This window comes from Mustela putorius, unplaced genomic scaffold (genome assembly GCF_011764305.1).
Source record: "Mustela putorius furo isolate JIRA1106 unplaced genomic scaffold, ASM1176430v1.1 tig00003909_pilon_pilon_pilon, whole genome shotgun sequence".
NCBI classification, from domain to species: domain Eukaryota; kingdom Metazoa; phylum Chordata; class Mammalia; order Carnivora; family Mustelidae; genus Mustela; species Mustela putorius.
The window spans coordinates 17,664,211-17,679,846 of NW_025422057.1; the positions used below are offsets into that span (position 1 = coordinate 17,664,211).

The following is a 15,636-nucleotide window of genomic DNA, read 5'->3' on the forward strand; positions in this document are numbered from 1 at the left end:
AGAGAACTGATGATGTTGATATCATCAACATCATCAGTCATCACTATCATCATCGTTACCCCCACGGTCGTCTAATGTGTATGAAATAGTTCTTCGCCCAGCCACTGTCAGGCACTGGGTTGCTTTCAATCCTCACCACGTCATTTGGGTGAAGGTCCCTTTACAGTTTTACCCCCATTTTAGGGATCAGGAAATGAAGGCATAGAGAGGGGAAGTAATATGTCACAGGTCACACAATTTGTGGTGGAATTAGAACTCCAGCCTAGGCCATCTGCTTACATTAGAGTGGTTCTCTTGATTTTTCCCTTACTAGTGAGGAGAGATTTGGGTGTTAGGAGGATGGGGGGATGGGGCTGTGACCCTCCCAGGACCATGAAGTTTGTCAGTGGTGTCACTTGGATCCATTTCCAGGGTTTTGCTGACTCCCTGCCCCAGCCTCTTTCTCCAAGATTGCAGCTTCTAGAGGTGTTAGGACAGACTCTGAAAAGGGAAGGTTTTGATTAACCAATGGCATTGAACATAAAGCAAGCTGTGGTTCTCAGGGAACTCTGCACTACCATTTAAGCTCCAGCCATGAGTGGTCAGGAGGCTGAACATCTGAGTTCGGCAGTGATACAGGTGTTAGATGCCATCCATGGCTCCCTGGTTAGGAGCTGAAGCTTCACTCAGGTCTGGGCTCTGTTTGGGGATGGAAGGTCATGCTCTCTACCCAACACTAGCTCTGACACTCTTCACCAGTATACTGGTGACGTGGCTTGAGGCTGCCAACCTCACTGTGGGCTTCCAGGCCCCCTGGAACATCTCCCCTTCATTCAGTGTGCAAAGGCTGGGTGCAGCCCTCTAGACTGCCATGGACAAGATTAACCTAGTGACAGTGGACCTCAGAAACTTCAGCTGGAAACTCACTTACACCAACTCAACTTGCAGCATTAAGGAGTCTGTTGCTATTCTCACCAATCAGGTCCAGAGACAACTGATTTCTGCCCTGTTTGGACCAGCATGTCCAGTAGCAACAGAAGTAGAGGATAGCCTTCTAAAAACTTTGGCTGTTTGTCTTTAGAAGGGATGGTTTTAAAGGTGATGGGATACACTTGAAGAATCTCTTGGCAGGGATGACATTATTATAGATAATAACTCTGTAGGGTTTGGGTACCATTTCTTTGATATGTAATTAGACCATGTAATTAGAATGGTTAACATTCTCTTGAAAGTAAGTTTGTCAAATCAGTACTCGTTAGGCAGAGGTTCGCTAACAAACTTGTCGATTATTTGGACATGGTGCTGTTGTGTATAGACTCGTACCATTCCCTCCAATGTTGTCAGCCACAGGGCTCAGGAAAATTAAGTAGAAAAATGAATGTTCTGTTTCAAGCAGAAAAACATCATTTGTTTCTGTAGGTTTCCCTTTCGTGTGTGTAGTAAACTATTCAGTGACGTTAACGGTCAGTGGGAAAGAGTGAAGTATGACAGATTGCAATAAGCTGGGACAAGCAGAGAAGACAAACAAATGACTTGTTTCTGTTTAGTAAATGGGATTAGCTTTGTGGAAGTCTTTGGTATCTTGCACTCAGAGAGGTGTGGATGCAAAGGCAGACTAGGAAGGAGCATCTTAGCCCTTACTCTCAAAAATACTGCAGAACCGTCATGAGTGGCGGGTGTCAGATGAAGTTCACGTTTGAACTTGGATCTTGGTCTCTTCTGAAATTTTTCTTTTGATACATTTCCAGCTGTCCAGAGCTTGCCCATTCTTCAAAGTCAAGTTCAAATGCCCTGGAATCTTTGTTCACTTCTCCACCCTCACCCTTCATACCCCTAATTCCCCAATCAGAAGGAACTTCTTAACCCCTATAAGTCTATAGCCTATGAATATTGAAAGGTATATTTAACTCTGAAACTATTTGTTTGTATCTTAGTTCCTCTAATAATTGATCATAAGCCCCTTTAAGAGCAAGGTCTCCAAAGTTGGTTGTAAATAATGGGCTCCTGATGAAAAGTATTGAAAAGTGAATAAGGAATGAATCAGTCAATAAATGCTTCTTGTGGTTATTCTTGTCCTTTGAGGTATTGCATCCTCAAGATGGATCCAAGACACTGTCATCAATATCCCAAAAGAGAGGGTCCAGTATGACCCATAGACTTACAGAAGCCAAAGATTATACAGATACCTTATCATGGGGTTTGAGTGTAGCATAAACTGAATTATGGAAAGACATCCTTTTGGTTCCTTTCAAGGTTATTGGCTTGCTGGGCTTAGAGTGGAATATCCCTGTGTTTGACCTTGTTAAACTGCAAAACTGGAGGACAACTACTTATATGACACCCGTGTGACACTTGTGCCACCCAGGCACAAAATTGGTGATGTGTTCTAGAGAAGGCTCTGGTATCTGGGATGGAAACATATTTGAATGTTGGAGGTCACTCTGGGACTTCCTCCTGGGATGGAGTGGATGAACTGGAAGGTTGTAGAGAATGGACTCAAATCCCAGTTCATTGTCACTGTCAGTGTGAAATATACCAACAATGACTGAGCCTTCCTTCAAGAGACTCTTAGAGGCTGTCCCTGGCTACCAGAAGTAAGTAGGAAAGAGTCTTCTGTTGCTTATGTTTAGAGAGACAAATGAGCAAAGCAGATTATTTGAGAAAAACAACAACAAAGAACTCTTCATCTTTCTATGGATGTAAGAAGCAGAAAGAAACAGGGTGTAAAATTAATGATGTATAAAAGCATCACCAACAACAAAGTCATTTTTTTTTTTCAAATCTAAAGTGAAATCGCGGATGTTATAGTGTTATGAGGCACAGAGAAGGTTCTGGAAGCATCTTCCAGGTGGGCTGGCTCCTTCGTTTGGGTTATTGTTTAGAGAATGGGCTCTGGAGATAGACAGCCCTGGGTTTGAAAGCAGGTGTGCTCTTGAGCAAGTGCATTAACCTGTCTCTGCCTCAGGTACCTTCCCTGGGGAATGGAGACAGTCATAACATTGACGTAACATATGACCTCCACCTCATAGAATGGTGAGGATTAACTGAAGTCATGCCTGTAGAGCGCCAAACAACATAACGGGTCGGCGTAAGAGAGCAATCACTCTTACTGGGATACTTAAGAGGCTCTCCTTTCTAGCATGCATCAGTAACGTGATTAGTAACTTCTTTCTGTACTTCAAATAAATTAAGCCCTTTACAGTCTTCATGGCCTTGGGACTTGGGGACTTGCTGATCCCTTGGCCTGGAGTGCTACCTGCCATTCCACAAGCCCCGCCCCCAGCACTCTTCCTGTGGCGAGCTCCCTCTTAGGCTTCCAGACTCAGCCCAGAGCCCACCTTGTCCGAGGGGCCTTTTCTGACTGCCTGATGGGGAGAAGCACCTCCCCACCCCCGAACACACATTAGTATCAGAGCATCCTTCCCCCTCACTAACTAGAATCTTACATGCTCTCTTTAATGTGTTTGCGTGTATGTTGTGTGACTGTCGGCTTCCCGAGGGCACGGGTCTTCTCTCTGGCCAGGCGCTGTATCCTGTGCTTAGTGCCGTGCCTGACACACAATTGGGACCCAAATAAGCAGGCTCTCATTTACCGCATTTAGAAAACAAGTCACTGCTTCATTTGGGTGTCCTCAAAATGCATGCTGATGTGTTTTGAGGGGAGAAAAGCATGATGGCCTCTTCCTCCTCCCCACCCCCACCCAGACTCAGAAGGTCTGAACGCTCCTGATTCTGAGTCATCGGTGAACCCCTCCTAACTGCCCAGTGGCTGATGAGCCACAAGCCAGACCTGTTGCTCTGAGTGAGTTAAATGAAGAAACTGAGCACAAAAGCGGGAAACCAATTTTGCTGGCTCACACTGTGAGAGAGACCCATGGCGAGGATTTGGGGGTGCAGGGCCAAAGCTGCCTGTCTGGGGGTACCTGGGTGGCCCAGTGGGTTAAAGCCTCTGCCTTCAGCTCAGGTCATGATCCCAGGGTCCTTGGGATCGAGCCCTGCGTCAGGATCTCTGCTCAGTGGGAAGCCTGCTTCCTTCTCTCTCTCTGCCTGCCTCTCTGACTGCTTGTGATCTCTGTCTGTCAAATAAATAAATAAAATCTTAAAAAAGAAAAAAAAAAGCTGCCTATCTGTGGGCTGCGGACGTGTCTCAGGAAGTGTCCACGCTGGGGATAGGTTAAGCATCCCAATTTCCTCAAGCATGCTCAAGGAAAGAGAAAGTACACATCTCATTTGCTCACTGAGAGCGGCTTTAGGCCACACTTTAAAAAGCGCGCGCGCGTGTGTGTGTGTATGTGTGTGAGCACGAGCATGTGTGATGGACTGATTTTGTTTTCTCTTCTCAGTTATCATCCTAACCTGAAGCTCAGAGGATGCAAACTTTTTCTGCTGGCTGTGGAGAACCTGGGACCCAGGGCAGGAGAATCTGTCTCCATTATTTTGCGGTGGTCGGAGGTGGGTGCTGGTAAGCTCGCTGGGACCCCCACAGTAAGAAGTAACAAGTCGGGGTGCCTGAGTGGCTCGGTCAGTGGAGAGTATGACTCTTAGTTTTGGCTCAGGTCATGACTTGGGGTCATGGGATCGAGTCCCACACAGGGCTCTGTGCTCAGTGGGAAGTCTGCCTGAGACTCTCTCTCTCCCTCTGCCCCTCCCCCGCTTGCTATGTGTCAGGTGTATTAGCTCACTGAGTACTCATTACTACTCTTTGAGCCAGGTAACCCATGTCCTCGTTTTATGATTGGGACACTGAAATGGAGCAGAAAGAACTTACCCAGAGTTCTTCTGCACCGTGGGTGAGAGGTCTCTGTTGGAGCCCCAGCAAAGGCCTGGAGAGACCAGCATACTGGTCCCATACTGGTCTTAGGTGGTTTGGTTTATGTGGTGATGATCGGGACGGCTAAGTGTACCATGTCCTTCCTCTAAGTTCCTCTATGTGCATGTACTCCGTGTCCTGTTGCGCTCAGTACCCCAAGAGCCCCGTGAGGCAGATATGCCAGCCCTGATTTGCACCATCGTGGCTCTCATTTCTGACAGGCTTGGAAGGTAGATGTTATTACGGTTCCAGACAAAGAACCCGGGGCTCAGATAACTGAAATACCTCACGCAAGAGCTCGGAGCTCCCAGGGGGCATAGCTGCTGCTCCAGACTGGGTCTTTTGGACCCTGGGACTGCGCCCTTTGCCCCAGGAACTCTGCCTTATGGAGTGTCGACTGGGTACCAGACCCCACCGTGAGCGCCTGATATATGGAAACCCATTTCAGCTCACACCACCCCATGGGGAGACACTTCTTATTGTCCTCATTTTAAAGATGAGGAAACTGAGTCCCTGAGGGCTGAAATGACTTGCCCAAGGCCACACGACTAGGAGCAGGGAGAGCTGGTATTCAAACCCGAGCAGGCTGGCCCCAGCGTCATCCCACTCGCAGGCTTCTAAAAAACACCGAGCACTTTTAGCTATGGACACGCTGTATTTTTTTTTTTTTTTTACAGGAGTTTTACCCTTCTTAAAGTAAACTTGGTTTGTTTTACTTTATTTATTTTTTTTAAGATTTATTTATTTGGGAGAGAGAGAGCACGAGTGAGGAGAGGAGCAGCAGGAGAGACTCTTTAAGCAGATTCCCCACTGAGCGCGGCTTCATCCCACCACCCATGAGATGGTGACCTGGGCTGAAACCAAGAGTCTGATGCTTCACGCGAACTGAGCCACCCAGGTGCGCCATGAAGTAAGCTTGTTTTCTATAATCATGAGCCGAAACAGAGCAAGAGGGAGTAAAGAAAAATATATAACAATGGTCTGGAATTCTTTTATCTTTTTATCAAGAAGTATTTCTCTGGACAGCAATTGGAATTCTAAGCAAATGGCAGACTTCCCAGAACATTCCCCCTGCCTCCCCGTGTTACTGCTGGCCGCTCCTTTCTCTTCACTTGTATCACTTCTGCCTGCGGCCACGGGAAGAGAGGCTGGGATGGGTCCTAGTACTGGTGGGGAAGCCTTCAGCCCCCTTGTTGCTTTCTCCCCAAGCCTTCCTGATCACAGTCCCACTGAATTGCAGTGGCAGAAGCTTATAGAAATAAAAATATACCACACAACGTCCATGCAATTGAACTCACCCAGCTTTAAAAAAAGAAAATTCTATATACAAATAAATATAAATTTAAATATATAAATATTCATATTTATATTTATATATTTATATTTAAAATATAAATATAAATATAAATTCTATTTATATTCTATAAAATATCCCCAATATAGGCGTAGGTGGGGAAAAAATATCCAGGGCAGAACAGCATTTTAGTACGATGCTATTTATGTAAAATGTACATGCATGCACGCCCACACTCCTTTGTACAGGTCTAGAATGGTTGGATACATCTCGGAACAGACAGAAGGGGGCCGTAGGGAAATTGGGGAAGGCCGGCTGTACCTCACGTATGCATACATAGAGCGAGTGGACATTAATTTCATAATAGTAATAATACGGATAATAACGATCCTAGCAAACCACGGAAGCCACAGCAGAAAATTGAGAATCAACAGCCCTCAATTTTTCAAGTTTTTGTCACCCATTGCTAGAATGTAAACTTTCTGCATCATAGCTGCTTGACACCCCAGCTAAGCCTTTATTTATTATTCTTTCTGGGCTTCCCTCCCACTGCTTATGGGCTGGCTCGAAAATATGGACCTGGGGTGGGGGCAGGTCTTCCAGAGCCATTGTTTTTCCGAGGATTATGATGAAGAGTTTCAAATTTAACATCATTTTTAGGCAGTTCCATGGAATGGGGGTGTTTCCTACAAATGGCGACATTGATTTCATTGTGTTTTAAGACAGCTTTTGGAAGGAAGTGTTGGCAAATAAGGTGACACACTTCCCCCGCGGTCTACGAGTCAGTGTTTCTCATAGCCCCGGACTCCTATGGAGAAAGCCCCGGAGATGAAGGCTTCTGGAAACAAGTCTACCGAAGGGTGAGGGGCCGCCCTCCTTCAGCTCCATCTCCACGGAGGAGTAGGACGGGTGTGGGGCTTTCCTGCATGGGCCCCCTGCCCCCTTCTTGGAGGATATTTGTGTTTGGCTCTGATAGTCTCCCTCTATTTCCCCTCAACAGCCCTAACACACACACACACACACACACACACACACACACACACACCTACATACATATGCAACACACTCATGCACTTTCTCATCTTCCAAAGTCTACAATAAATAATAGTCTGATGCTGTCTTGTAAAATCTGCACCCCAGCATTGCAAGGAAGGACCGAAGTTGCTAGGTGAAGTGTCAGTGACCTTTGGAGTTAGAGACCTGGGCTCCCATCCCAGTTCTGTTATTTACTAACTGTGGGCCTTGAGGGGGAATTGTTTAACCTCTGTGTACATCTGTTTCTTTACCTGAAAAATGAGACTCCTGAGAACATCTGCCTCTGAGCTGTGGTTTTGAGTATCTAGTAACCCAGTGCACGGAAGTAGCGGAAGAGATAGCATTGAGCTCGGACCACGCCAGTTCCCTTTCGCCAGTTCCCTTTCTTGGCAGGAGGCCAGAATCAGGCCCCAGAATGGAGGGATCAGAGATGTGGCACTAGGACAGGTCAAGGCCAGCAGATGGTCGGGCACAGGGGGAAGAGAGGAGAGAAACCATCAGCCCGTGGTGATCCCTGCCTGTAGGGGATGATGGGACACAGGGGTTCCCATAGAGAATTCTTTCTAAGGTTTTATTTATTTACTTGACACACAGAGAGAGCACAGGCAGGGGGAGCAGAAGGCAGAGGGAGAAGCAGGCTCCCCACTGAGCAAGGAGCCCAATGTGGGACTCGATCCCAGGACTCTTGAGATCATGACCTGAGCCAAAGGCAGATAATTAACCGACTGAGCCACCCAGGCACCCCTCCCACAGAAAACTTTTTACAGAGACACCATTGCCAGAGCTGGAGCTACTCCCAGCATGGGACTGAGCTGACTTGGAACATGACGTCAGGTCACTGATGACAAGGGTTCCGTTATGACCAAGGTGGCCCATTGTGGGTCCTTCTACCAGAAGGTCATTACTTTCTACCAGAAGGTAAGCGGGTACTGGGAAAGACAGTTCTCTGCATTTACATGGTGCTACAGGAAGGGACCCGGAAGGGGAGAGTGGTCTGGGGGTCCTGCTGTTAGCCTGGGTTGGGATCCAGCTTCTGGAACCCACCCACAACAAGGTTGTCTGGAGCTCTCTGAACTCATGAAGATCAACTTTGGGCCTTTAAAATAATCTTGACCTTGACGCTGGGTGTGGCTCAGCCACTTCCAGTTCCAGTTGAGAACATCGCAACCTTATCCTCCCCACCCCACCTGTCCCCAGCACCAAGTGCACCTCCAGTGGGACCTGGGCCTCCTCTCATGCAGCCAGGCAGGTCCCACTGGCCTGTGACCTCAGGGAGAGGCCCTGGCCTAGGGGTGATGGGACACAGTCCCCCCTGCAGTGTTGAGTCCCCAGCCAGCCAAACTTACTCCCAGGCACCCTGGTTCCCAAACCAAGAGCTTTGTGGATACCAAGACCTGCCTGCTGTCCTGGGTTCCTGAGCCCAGGAATCCCTAGAAAAATCCATTTTTTTCCTCTCAGCTCTTAATCAATGAGAAAACTGAAAGGAAACTTAAAACTGAATTGAATTTCTACTTGCCCCCACCATCACCACCCCTAATCCAGATTTGATTTGACACTTTTTCCCTCCCTACTCTCATGGAATTTTAATGTGCCAAAGTAATTTAGCCCAGGAAATGCAATAACCATGGAAAATAGATCCTCAGCGTGGTAGGAATGGTCATTCTCCACGTGGGGGGAGATGTTTTGGTCTGTGAAATGGAAAGGTGCTCCGTAACAAGATTTGTCTCTATTAGACCTGGGAGAAAATGCCAGCAGCACCAAAGGGTTAGGACATTGTTTTTAAATCAAAAGTGACCAGATTTAAATCAAAAGCTTAAGTCAGCTCTTTGACCCAACAGAAAGCTATTGCCCTTCGATGAATTAGATTATCTGCAGGTGAATTTGAAGAGTCTAGGTGAGGTGCAGAAATTTGGACAGGGCACCCAATGTTTCGATTAAGAGACCAAGGTTAGCCTGTTGCAAATTTATTTTAAAGACATGCATGTATAAGTTGTTGCTCCTATGCCTAAGGTAGAGACAGAATAAATCAAGTGGGCCCTGCCTTTTAAATTTTTTTTTTAAGACCCATGAGGAATTTCTCCATGCTTTGTTGGCCCTGTGACTCCCTCCCTGAACACAGACCCCACTGCAGATTTTATAATGAGCCTGTGATCCCACACCTGCTTCTACAGGTCAGCGCAGGTTCTCAGAGAAGGGGGCTCTCCATAGGAGGGTGTCTCAATGGCAGTGGCATTATTGACATTTTGGGCAGGCTGCTTTTTGTGTGGGGATGCGTCCTGTGCACTGTACAATGCTTAGCAGCGGCCGGGGCCCCCCACCCCATACACGCCAGAAGCACCCTCTATTTGCAGCAAACCCCCTACATCTCCAACATCACCTGCCTCCCCTGTAGAGAACCATGGCTCTAGAGAAACCTGGCTCTAGAGGGATGTGAGTCTCAGGGACTTTGTTTCTAAGGTGTTAGAGAGAGTCTGAACAAGGGAGTGTGGTCCTGTGGTTCAGAGACCAGCCCTGAAGTTAGACAGATCGTAGCTAAGAACGACTCTAAGGAGAACACACAGTAAAGGTTCAGTAGAAGTGGTAGTCATCACCGTTGTCTACAATGGAAGTTTCTATACAATGGTGGGAGGGGAGTGTAGTTGCCACGGAAATCGGAGGGGAGGTCAGAAAAGAAACCTTGGAAGAGACAAGTCTCAGTGGACCCAGTTTATCCTAGTGGGGGCCCCTGCCTTTAAGGCATCTGCTTGGCAGGACCAGCCCGGACCCCGGATGTGCTCAGTGTGGTTCTCCAGCAGACTGTAGTAATGATAGGTCTCTGTCCCCCACGTGGGACTGCTGTGACCCTCCTGATTACTGTCTTGAGAATGGTGATCAAAGGTCTGATTTTAAGGATGCAGAGTGGAAAATTGCAAAAGCAAAATAAAGGCATTTGGTGGCAGATCAATTATAATGACGTCACCATTCTGGCCCAGAACAAGGTGAGGCCACACCTGACCCAGATATCTATTTCCTGCTCACTGCTAGTGATCTGTGGAAGGGACCTCATCTAGGAGTTTCTGAAAGCTGAGGGCAACTTTTTTTTATAAAGTGGGTGCTTAACAGAGTCTTGAGCCCCACATTTTGCTTCTGGGTCCCAGACTTCTTCCTTGATGAATATCTTTGGGGGGATATCATTTCTGGGCTTCAGTTTCTCAATACTTAAGAATGATCAGTTGGCCTTGAAGGTTCCCTTCAGTCCTCTTACCCTGTGGGCATAAGAACCCATACATCCTGTTCAAACACTAAAGCTGTCTCCTGGGCAGCATATAGATATTTTCAAAACCACATTAACTCCTTTGATCTATTGATGATGAAGACAGTTAGGATTCATTTACTCAACACACACACATGAGACAGGGACTGAAGGCCAAAGAGTGGGGGTGTAGCAACATGTCCCAAATGATGTCTTCTGAGGGAGGCAAGTGGTCCAAGAGGCGTTTGTCTACATGGAGAGATGAAAGCCCCACAAATGGGAATAAAGTTCTCAGCATCATGAAGGCTTCAGAAAGGAGGTGATATTTGGGAAGAGTGGTTTACTAGTGGTGAGCAGGAGAGAAGTAACACAGGGTTGCCCAGGTGTGGGGTACTCGAGGCTGAGAGGTTTGGCACACATTTAATAAGCATAACATTATTTGATAAGTATATAACATTTACATAATTTCAAAAAATACCACTATGACCATCTCTTATGACTTAGCATATTTTCTCTTGGAATTCTGAAGTGTCTTTTCTTTCTTTCCTTTTTTCTTTTTCTCTTTGTTATTCATAGTCACCAGTGCAATCTTTGCAAGTGTATACTAATCACTCTGGAGCACGTATTGCCCTGTGGAAAATGTTAGTGAGAAATGATCTTTAGAGTAGAAAGATAGACTTGGGTTTCTGTAGTTTAAGAAGAGCGCCTTGTTCCTGGGAGGAGGGAGTAGAAAGGGGGTCAATTTTACCTTCATCTCAATTTATTAAAAACCTGCAAGTGCAATGAATTTTATTTTAAAAGATCAGTGAGTTTAGAATTTCAGATAGTACTTGCCCAGGGGCACATGCTACTCAAGGTAGTAAGAGAATACAAGAATCTATGTACTGGAACAGATGTATGACTCTTAAATGGTTAAAGCAAAAGAAAAGGTTCTCGAACCTTGTTGCTTGTTAAGAAACAAACGGCACTGAAAGTAGACAAAGTATATAGGTTTGTTCTAACAGACATTTAGGTTGGCTGTAAAGATGAGGAGTACATTATGGGTCAAAATCAGACTTTGCTGTGTTATGTATATGTCATTCCTGTTATATTGGTTTTATTTTCAAAACTGTCCTTTGTGGTAGTCATTTCTTCTTATTGGTATCCTTACATACACTAGTCATTCAATAAGTGAGTTAGGACTTTCCAAAAAAAGCTGATGTGGAGGAACCAAAGTCAAGGAGGCTCCAACATGGGAAGACCAGATCGGGATTCATTAGCAAGTCATTTTCAAAATGTCCCTGGGGATCCTGGGGCTCGCTGGTCTGGTCAGGGGGTGAACGACAGAGGGAGGGTGAAGGTGTGATGGAGAAGAGTCCTGAGCCTCCTCCTTTCCTCTTCAACCAAAACAGCTCTGCTCTGTCCCACCTGGTGTCTGCATTAGGGTTCCAGGTAAGAGTATCCCTGAAAAACAGGGTTCCTCTGTGTTAAACACATTCTCTAGGTGTTGGGGAGGCACTGGGAGTATGAAATAGAGGGGTCACGTGCTTAGATGCTCATAGAAAGAGGACTCTGGCCTCAGGTGACACAAGTGACACATCCTGATAAATGCCAGAGCCAGTATTTGGGCAGCACTGGCTTGAGCTCAGTGCCTGAGTCACGGCACTGTCTGGAGGTAGTGTGGACACAAGAGGGACATGTCACAGAGAAGCACTCACACTTTGGGTCAGAGGATCAGGATCCAAGCCCTGACTCTCCTAGTTATTAACGGTGTGACCTTGGCACTCATTTTCCTCACCTCTAAAATGCACCATCTCTTCAGGACTTGGTCATGGTGCTGAGAACAATGGAATTACTTCCTGTCTTACAACCATCCCAGAGAGGCAGACCTGTGTCAAGATGCAACAACAGTCATGCAACAACAGATTTCTGGGGATGCCAGTTCTTTTGTCAAGAGCCATCAGGGGGATGAGCTCTTTTATGCTCCAGTAGGACTTTGCCAGGTACTCCTGAGGGCACAGTGGCTGCCTGTAGGTCAGAGCATGTGTCTCTGTCCCATTCTCCGCATGTCCTTTCTGTCAGGCAGGATATTGGGACTAGGGGAACACTCCAGATAAAAGCCAGGGTAGTCCTGTTGCTCTAGACTAGTGCTTCTCAACCTTGAACTTCTAAAAAAGCCATAACGGTCTAGGGTGTGGGGGAGAGGCTGAGAAAGACAGGCAGGGGTTCTGCTGCAGGCTTCAGCAACTGCCAGTCCACATACCACAGCAACACCATTATCCATCCGATTCCTCAGCTTGGAAGTACCAAGGATGCAGTAATCCAAGCTCTAGGACATCAGTGTCCAATAAGGTAGCCGTTCGCCACACCAGGCTAAATAAATATAAATAAACTAAAATGATATAAAATTTAAAGTTAGTTTCCCAGCACCTTCATGTTTCATAGTCTTCACTTCTTTAGAAGTTCAAGTCCCCTCGGTGAAAAATATGATAGGAAAGAAAACCTGTGTATTTATTCTCCAAAATGGAAGTCCTGGAGAGTAGGGAACAAAAGCTCCAAGCAAGGGGAGACTTGTTCTTTGCCCTAAGCTGGATTTAGCAAAGATTGGAGCCAAAGCTTTCCTTATGCAACTGCACTTATCTTTCCAAATGTTTACTTGGGTTTTCCAACTACAAGAAACCATCTTGGTTATCATCACCCATCAAACCCTAAGGACCTTTATTCATACAAATCTGTATTTTTTGGAAGATTTTATTTCTTGATAGAGACAGAGAGAGAGAGAGAAAGAGAGCAAGCGCATGCATGCACAATGGGAAGTAGCAGAAGGAGAGGGAGAAACAGACATCCTGCTGAACAGGGAACCCAATGAAGGGCTCAATCCCAGGACCCTGGGATCATGACTGGAGCCAAAGGCAGATGCTTAACCAACTGAGCCACCCAGGTGCCCCACAAAACTGTATATTATGGTCAAGTAACCATTTAGAGATGGCAACCAACAATGCATAGCATATCTGTATTGGTGAAGCCTCCTGAAATGTTTGCCCTCGTCCCCCTCCAGTGCCGTCACTGGGCTCCCCACCTCTGTTGCCCGTACAGTAGTGTCCAAACTCTTCAACACAGGCTCAAGGCTCTCTACTGCCTAGTCCCAAGCTACTTTCAGAACAATTGTTTTTCTTGGCTTAAACCCTGTGCTCATCCAATGGGTCTTGGTGCTTATGCCATGTGTCTTTTACCCTCAGACAATGCCATGCCTGGTGTCCCTACACCACTCCATCTGGAACCTTCTTGCCCTTCGGGGTTCAGCTTAAGCTTTACCTCTTCCAAGGATCCTCTCCTCCATCCCACAGAGGTCCCTGCCTCCATGCAAGCCCCATCACATTCCTGAGTCTTTTGCAATTAACCCAATACTAAAAGTGGCAGGTCTTGGCTGACATTTAAATCATGCCAAGGCTTACCCATCTCTCATATCCAGATGCTCTGTCCTCTTCTACACCGATTTTTCCAGGTGGGCCTATGATTTGTGGTGAGTGATGGACTCTCTAAAAGCAAACTTGATAGATGATGACAGACAAAAGGACAGGCAAGTGACTGAAACCTTCACAGGTGCCCAGCTTCGAGTTAGCAGTGTTACATATTTTAACTGACTGAACCCCCATAAGAACAGTATAAGTAAGTTTTATTTTTAGTCTCCGTGGTACAGATGAGGAAATGGAAGCTTGGAGAAGCAAAATCCCTTGTCCAAGCTTATGTAGGCAGTAAAGAGTAGAAATGGGCTTGAACTAGGTTTTGGATTCCAGACTTACACTTAAGACCTCAGCTCACTATTCCTCTTAAAGAAAATGAGACATTACTGTATAACAGAAGGAGAGCAGTCTTCAAGTCAGATGTTCAACTTCTGGCTGTACTACCTACAAATGTGTGACCTTGGACAAGTCACTTAACCTCAGTGATCTCATCTGGAAACAGGCTAATCACAACCCCCTCCTCCCCCTGCCGGCAGGACGTGTTGTCTGTTAAATGAGATCTCAGGGGTTGATCAACTAGCTGAGAGCCCCTCTTCGAGTCAGATGTTCAACTTCTGGCTGTACTACCTACAAATGTGTGACCTTGGACAAGTCACTTAACCTCATCTGGAAACAGGCTAATCACAACCCCCCCCCCCGCCCCCGCAGGACTGTGTTGTCTGTTAAATGAGATCTCAGGGGTTGATCAACTAGCTGAGAGCCCGCGTGAAGCACAGCAGTGCCCTAGGGCTGATGTGGAAAGTGAGGAGCTTGGTGGTGTTCCCTTTCGTAGATGTTTCTTGCCAGTTTTCCTGCTTCCCTTCCTAGTCTTTTCTGAGTGGAGCTTTTTTTCTGGATCATCCTAGATTAAGAACATCCCACTTTGTCTCTGGTTCCAGGGAAACCATGTGGCTGTCTGCTGTGTTGGTGACCAAGCAAAAGCCCAGGTCAGGAAGCCATCTGTGCTGCAGGAAATCCGGCTGGTGAGGCCCCTCCCCTTGGAAGAGAGAAAGCAGTGTCGGTCTCTGGCTCTCTGCTGCCCACTCCTGGTTCCCATCTGGGAATGCTGCCATCCAAAGGATCAATGACGGGAAGCTGCTTCCCTTTCCTTGGCCCACTATCCCTATCCCCTGACAGCCCAGACCTTAGGCTTCAGATCCTTTAGCCTGGCCCAGACACTTGAAAGCTGGGACCCCTTCTAGCCTTGCTCTTTCTCCTTAATTCTATCTCCTTAATTCACCTCCCTTGAACCTAGTCCTTGGATGGAGTCAGATTCATGGGGTCTGGTTTCTTGCTCGAGATCTGTGAGCCAGCATGGCCTCCACACACTGGCATTTATATCCAAGAACATTTGAAAGCAGGGCCAGTTCCGTTTACTGTGATGTGGTTTTAGGTTAGACTTTGATCATTCCTCTGGTTTATTTGTTAGAGGCACACTGCTTGGATAAACCTCCCAGGTCCGCCACTAATAAGCTCTATGATCTTCAACACAATATTTTACTGTTTGAGCCTCAGTTTCTTTATCTGTAAAATGGGAGCAGTCATAGTTCTCTTCTCACTTTTCTCTGTGTGAGAATTAGCTGCAAGTATGCCAAGTGCAGAATGAGTTCCTAGAACAGAAAACATACTGTAATCATCAGGAACTACTGTTATTTTCAGGTATATGAATTAAGCCATGAAAGCATTGTCCCCTTCTATGGTATCTTCACAGAACCACCCAACATCTGCATTGTCGTCCAGTATGGCAAGAAAGGGAGTCTTAAGGTAAGCAAACTAGTACAGCTTATATCAGCTTTGATTAACA

General features: G+C 46.4%; 1 pseudogene; it reads left to right on the plus strand.

Annotated features, from left to right (window-relative positions):
- The first annotated feature begins 688 nt into the window (after positions 1-688).
- The window catches only part of LOC101676747, a 35,461-nt pseudogene continuing 20,513 nt past the window's right edge, over positions 689-15,636 (plus strand).